This window comes from Diceros bicornis, chromosome 8 (genome assembly GCF_020826845.1).
Source record: "Diceros bicornis minor isolate mBicDic1 chromosome 8, mDicBic1.mat.cur, whole genome shotgun sequence".
Taxonomy (NCBI): domain Eukaryota; kingdom Metazoa; phylum Chordata; class Mammalia; order Perissodactyla; family Rhinocerotidae; genus Diceros; species Diceros bicornis.
The window spans coordinates 6,587,463-6,593,492 of NC_080747.1; positions in this window are offsets into that span (position 1 = coordinate 6,587,463).

A 6,030-nucleotide genomic window follows, 5' to 3' on the forward strand; every position below is an offset into this window, starting at 1 on the left:
GTTATAAGATGAATAAGCTCTGAGGATCTAATGCACAGCATGGTGACTATAACAGTACTGTGTTGTGTACTTGAAATTTGCCAGGAGAGTAGACCTTAAGTGTTCTCACCACACACACACACACACACACACACACACACACACAGTAACTATGTGAGGCGATGGATATGTTAATTAACTGGATGGCAGTAGTCATTTCCCAAATTATAACCTATGTCAAATTATCACATTGTATATTTTAAATATATACAATTTTATTTGTCAATTACACTTCAACAAAGCTGAAAAAACAAGACAAAAGAAACAAAATTCCCTCTACTTATAAGGACACCCATTATTGGATTAGGGCCCACCCTAGTGGAGTATGACCTCATCTTAATTGGATAACAGCTGCAAAGACTCCATTTCCGAACAAGGTCACATTCACAGGTACAGGGGTTAGGATCTCAACATATCTTTTTGAAAGACAAAATTCAACCCACAGCAATCATTCTTTCAAGAGATAACCCCTTTCGCAAAGGAAAATTATGCAACAAACTAACTCTTTGTTTCCACCACCACCATCCACCACTTCCTGACAGATGCTAAATATGGAGGGGGGGCCAGGCACACAGCACACACCCGCCCACCGAACCTTCGCAATGCTGCTGCTGCCAGGCAGGTATTATCAACCCGGATTTACGGTGCAGGAAACATACTCGGGTTCAAAGTGAAGTGATTTCCCCAGATAGCTGATAAGTGGTAGCAAGGGACCCCAGACAGATAGACAAGGGCTAGAAGTCTTCATTTCACAGCTCTGCTAACCCTTTGCTATTTCTGGGTAGCAAAATAAACCAGTGAAGGCAAGGACAAATTTACACATTTCAGACATTTATTGGTTTGTTCATTTCTTCAATATTTACTGAGTGCTTATTACGAACTCGGCAAATACTGAGATGAAAAGTACAGAATTTTTCCTCCTAGGTTAGCAGAGGAGACATTTGCAAAATCTAGCAGACAGCAGAGGAAGGAGCAAGTAATTCTGCCTGAGGTGGGGCAGACATGTTTCTTAGAGGACCGGAATTTGAACAGGGTCTTGAAATAGGACTGCGAGCTTGTTGAACTGTAAAGGGGAAACAGAAGATGCAGCGGAGCCAAAGGCGTGGAGACTCCTGGTGGAGGTGAACGGTTTAACACCAGTGTGTGGCTGGGAACTCAGGGGGCGGAGCGGAAGATGTGGTGGGATCTGAGCGTAGACGCTGTATCTCCATTCCTACACCGGTTGTGTAACCAGGGTCACATAAAGGAGACTCCCTTTCTAGGCAGAAAGATTGGGAGCCGATGGTGGGAGGTTGTCAGTTCCTGAAGGGCTCCCTTTGCTTTGGATTTCAAAAATAAAATAAGGACACTCCTCCTCCCCCCGTGTGCCAGCCCATTGCCAAGCCAGATGTTTGGGCACCACCCTGGACTCCTTCTCCTTCTTTATCCATCGCCAGCTGGTCAAGCCTACCTTCTCTGGATCTCTAGGCTTCTCCATTTGCTCTTCACCACCTCAACATTAGTTCAGAACCTTCTCAGAACACGACATCCAGCCTTTGCCCAGAACTCAATCCTCGGATGGGCCTTACCCCAACGTTAGCTCTCCCGAGTGAGAGTCTGGCAGTCACTGGTCCTTCTCCCCTGAGGCTTCCCCATCAGAAGGGGATTTCTTTTTCTCACGGGTTTGTTAACTGTTAGAGCCTATGTTCTATTTGTGCAGCTGATTTAACTCACCTAGTGAAATGAAGCAGAGCCACCCGTTAGCTGTGTGTCAGTGGCCAATTTACTTAGCCTCTTTGTGTCTCGGTTTCCTCATCTGTAAAATGGGGATGATGATAATAAAAACTTCATGGGTTTGTTTGTGGGATAATACAGATTTATACATTTAAAACACTTACAATGTCTGGCCCATAGTAAGAGTTCTAATTAGTTCTGATTAGCTCTAAGAGCATCAAAAGCAAATACAGTAGTTGCTTCAGAACTTAGGAACTTTTAAAAAAACTTTAAAAAACTTACGAATTTTTGTTCATCAGAGTACTTGCAGTACAAAAGTCCATGTAGTCCCGCTTCTAAGATAAAACCACAATTTATGATAAATCCTTCTCCTAGCCTCCCCGCTGGACACCAGCAGTGCTCCCTGACCTGTGTCCTGACTTCCTCCAAGTCCGTCCTCCACCACGAGCCAGAGGGATGTTGCTAAAGTGCACAACTACTTCCACTGTTCCTCTGCCTAAAGCCCTCCATGCCCTCCTGGTCTGGCCTTGGCTTTCTCTGATCTCAGAGAAATAGCTCTGCTTTCTGCCATTCCCCCCACACCCCCCCACAACACACCCCCCCCACATACACACACCCCCCACATACACCCCCCCCACATACACCCCCCCGACATACAACTCCCCCACATACACCCCCCCACATACACACACCCCCCACATACACACACACCCCACATACACACACCCCCCACATACACCCCCCCACATACACACACCCCCCACATACACACACACCCCTACATACACACACCCCCCCACATACACACACACACACCCACATACACACACACACACCCACATACACCCCCGCACATACACATACCCCCCCCACATACACACACCCCCCACATACACCCCCCCACACCCCCCACATACACACCCCCACACACATACACGCCCCCCACATACACACACATCCCCCACATACACCCCCCCCACATACACCCCCCCACATACACCCCCCCACACATACACCCCCACACACACACCCCCACATACACACCCCCACACACATACACGCCCCCCACATACACACCCCCCACATACACCCCCCCACACATACACACACACACCTCCCACATACACCCCCCCACATACACACCCCCCCACACATACACACACACACCCCACATACACACATCCCCCACATACACACACACGCCCACTTCTTTAGGCATTTCATCTCAGTATTTCCTAAATGTCGCAAATCTTTTCAGACCTCCATGTGTAAGCACATGCTGGGCTGTCTTCCCACCCCGACCCGCACCCCCTTGTAAACCTGTGGAATTCTTCCATCCGCTCAAGTGTAACTTGACTCGGAAACTTTCGCTGAATCCCTGATGGAAGGAGCACCGTCTCTTCTGGACTACCGTTCTCTCCTGTAATTATACTTTTATATTCACCATGATCATCATACTTGACCCTGTTGATCCCTTCCTCCTCCTTCTACACTTTCTTCACTTGGAGCCCAGGACCCTCTGGATTCTCCCCCACCTCGCTGATTCCCCTTCTCGGTCCCCTTTGCTGGTTTCTCCTTTTTTCTTGGCATTGGTGAGATCCAGGCTCACCCCTTGGTCCTCTCCTCTCCTCTGCCTGCACTCACTCTCTTGGGGATCCCATCAGTCTCGTGGCTTTAGATACCACTCCCTTTACGCCTGGGCAAAGAAGCTTGCAGTCAAATTTGACTCCGGTCTTTCTCACATAATCTACACGTAATGTATCAAAAAATCCTGTTCTCTCTAACTTTAAAATACACCCAGAATCTGACCACTTCCACCACTGCCAACCTATTCCAAGATCACTTGTATTTGTTTCCCCAGATTGCTGCAACAGCTTCTTAAATGGTCTCTCTGCTTCTGCCCTTGCCCTGATACAGCTTATCCACTAGAGTGATCTATTAAAATGGAAGTTGTCTCACATCCCTCCTCTGCTCAAAACCCTTCAACGGCCCCCCATTTCACTCCAAGTAAAAGCCAAGGTCCTTACAATGGTCACAAGGTCCTTCATCATCTGCCCCCACCCCCCTGTTGCCCCTCTGACCTCATCTACCTTCTACCTGTGTGATCTTGAGCAAATTACTTAATGTCCTTCCATTTCCCCTCACTTTCCCAGTCTCAACAGGAGAATAATAATAGTCCCTTCCCCGGAAAGCTGTGGTGAGGGTCAATAAAATAAATCATGTAAATTGCTGAGCACAGACCGACGTTGAGCAAACACTCAGTAATGTTAGCCATGGCTACCGTTATTCTTACCTTCATCCTGATCATCATCATCATCATCAAATCTTGATGGGGGGAGGGGTATGGATTCAAATTATAGAGCATTTCTCCTTTCAGATTGCGGTACCCTCTGATTCTCTGTGATTTCCTGTTATTTATCGCCCCCAATCCATCGTTCTTGTGCCACCTGAATGACCAGATCTGAGTGGGTATCACGCTTGCTTACAATTCTTCAGTGGCTCCCTGTTGCCTTCGGGACAAAATCTGAATTTTCTCACCTCTTGTTCATCCCTTGCACACTTCAGTCTGACTTCTGACACTGCCACACCCACGGCTCTTATAAAAGCCATCGGTGAGTTTCATGCTGTCAAATCAACGGTCCCTTTTCTGCCTTCATCTTAACTGACCCTGAGTCTCTCTGGACTTTGGTACCCCACGCTGTCCTGGCTTCGTGCTTTCTGTCTGGTGGCGCTGTCTCCCTCTCCTTTGCTGACTCCTCCTCCCTCATCCCACCTCTAAATGCTGGCGTGCCCCAGCGTTTTGTCTCGGACCAGCACTTCTCCTCTCTTTACACTCCCTCCCCAGGTCCACGTCTGCCCCTGCAACTTTATCGCTGTGTTTAAGGCATCAAATCCACACCTGCTCAGACTTCCCCAAGAGGCTCAGACTAATTTTCCAACTACCTTGTCATCACATATACCCCTGCAGGTCTCACAAGTATCTCCGAATTACTTATCTAAAGTCAATTCTTTTCTGCTCGCCCCTTGGTCTTTCCTGTCTCAGTAAAATGCACCGTTTGCTTCCAACAAAATGTGGGCTTCTGTTTCTTGATATCTTTTCCTCACTCTCTCCCATCTTTACAATTAATCAGCAAGTCCTATGCTTTCTGCCTCCAAAGCATGTATTGAATGTGACGGTTAATTTTATGTGTCAACTTGACTGGGCCCCGGGGTGCCCACATATTTGGTTAAACATGATTCTGAGTGTGACTGTGAGGATGTTTCTGGATGAGATTAACATTTGAGTCAGTGGGCTGAGTCAAGCAGATCGCCTCCCCAATGTGGGTGGGCCTCTTCCAGTCTCCTGGAGGCCTGAATAAAACAAAGGCTGAGTGAGAGAGAATTTGTTCTCTCTGCCCCACTGCTGAGCTGGGCCATTAGTCTTCTCCTGCCGTCAGAGCAGGACTCACATCATCGGCGCCGTTGATGTAACATCTCCTGTTGGTTCTGGGAACCCTGACTAATACGTCGAACCCGTGCTCTTTTCTCCATACCTTTTGCCAATATCCTGGTCAAGGTCACCACAACCTCTGGCCTGGACTGACTGCACTGCCTCCTTACTAGGCTCTCAGCCTTCACTCTTACCCCCTCCCATCCAGTTTCCACACAGCAGCCAGAATAATCTGTTTTAAAACATCAATTAGATCATGTCCTTCCCCTGTTGAAAAGCTTCTTATGGCTTCCCACTCTGAATGAAATTTGAACTTTTCCTCTTGGTCTACAAAGCCCTTATCTAACCCTACCACCATTGTTCTCTGGACACATGCGATGACACTACAGAACTTGATCATATGCTCATTTGTTTGCTTACTTGCTTATTCTTTGTCCCTCCCACTAGACTATAGGTTCCAGGAAGACAGGACCGTGTCGTCTGTTTCACCATTTCATCCCCTGCACCTAGCACCATGCCTGTCACTTAGCAGATGCTCAAATGAACATATTTTGGATGTCTTATGGATGCTGGATATCACTTACAGGGAAGACCAGGAAAAGTCAACTGTTAAAATCTTGCAGTTTCCAGGTGTCCCATGCCCATTCTTTCCTCATAAAATACATGCTATTTGCACGCACCCATATACTCATAGCCTCAGAGGCCTGGTTCTTGTTTTCAGGAACTGCTGATTCTTGCTGGTTTGGTCAACTTCAACACCTAGGTAACTCACTCACACACACACACACGCGCGCGCGCACACACAGGCACTCACAGGCCCACGGCTTGGGGGCGTCCATTCTCACAGT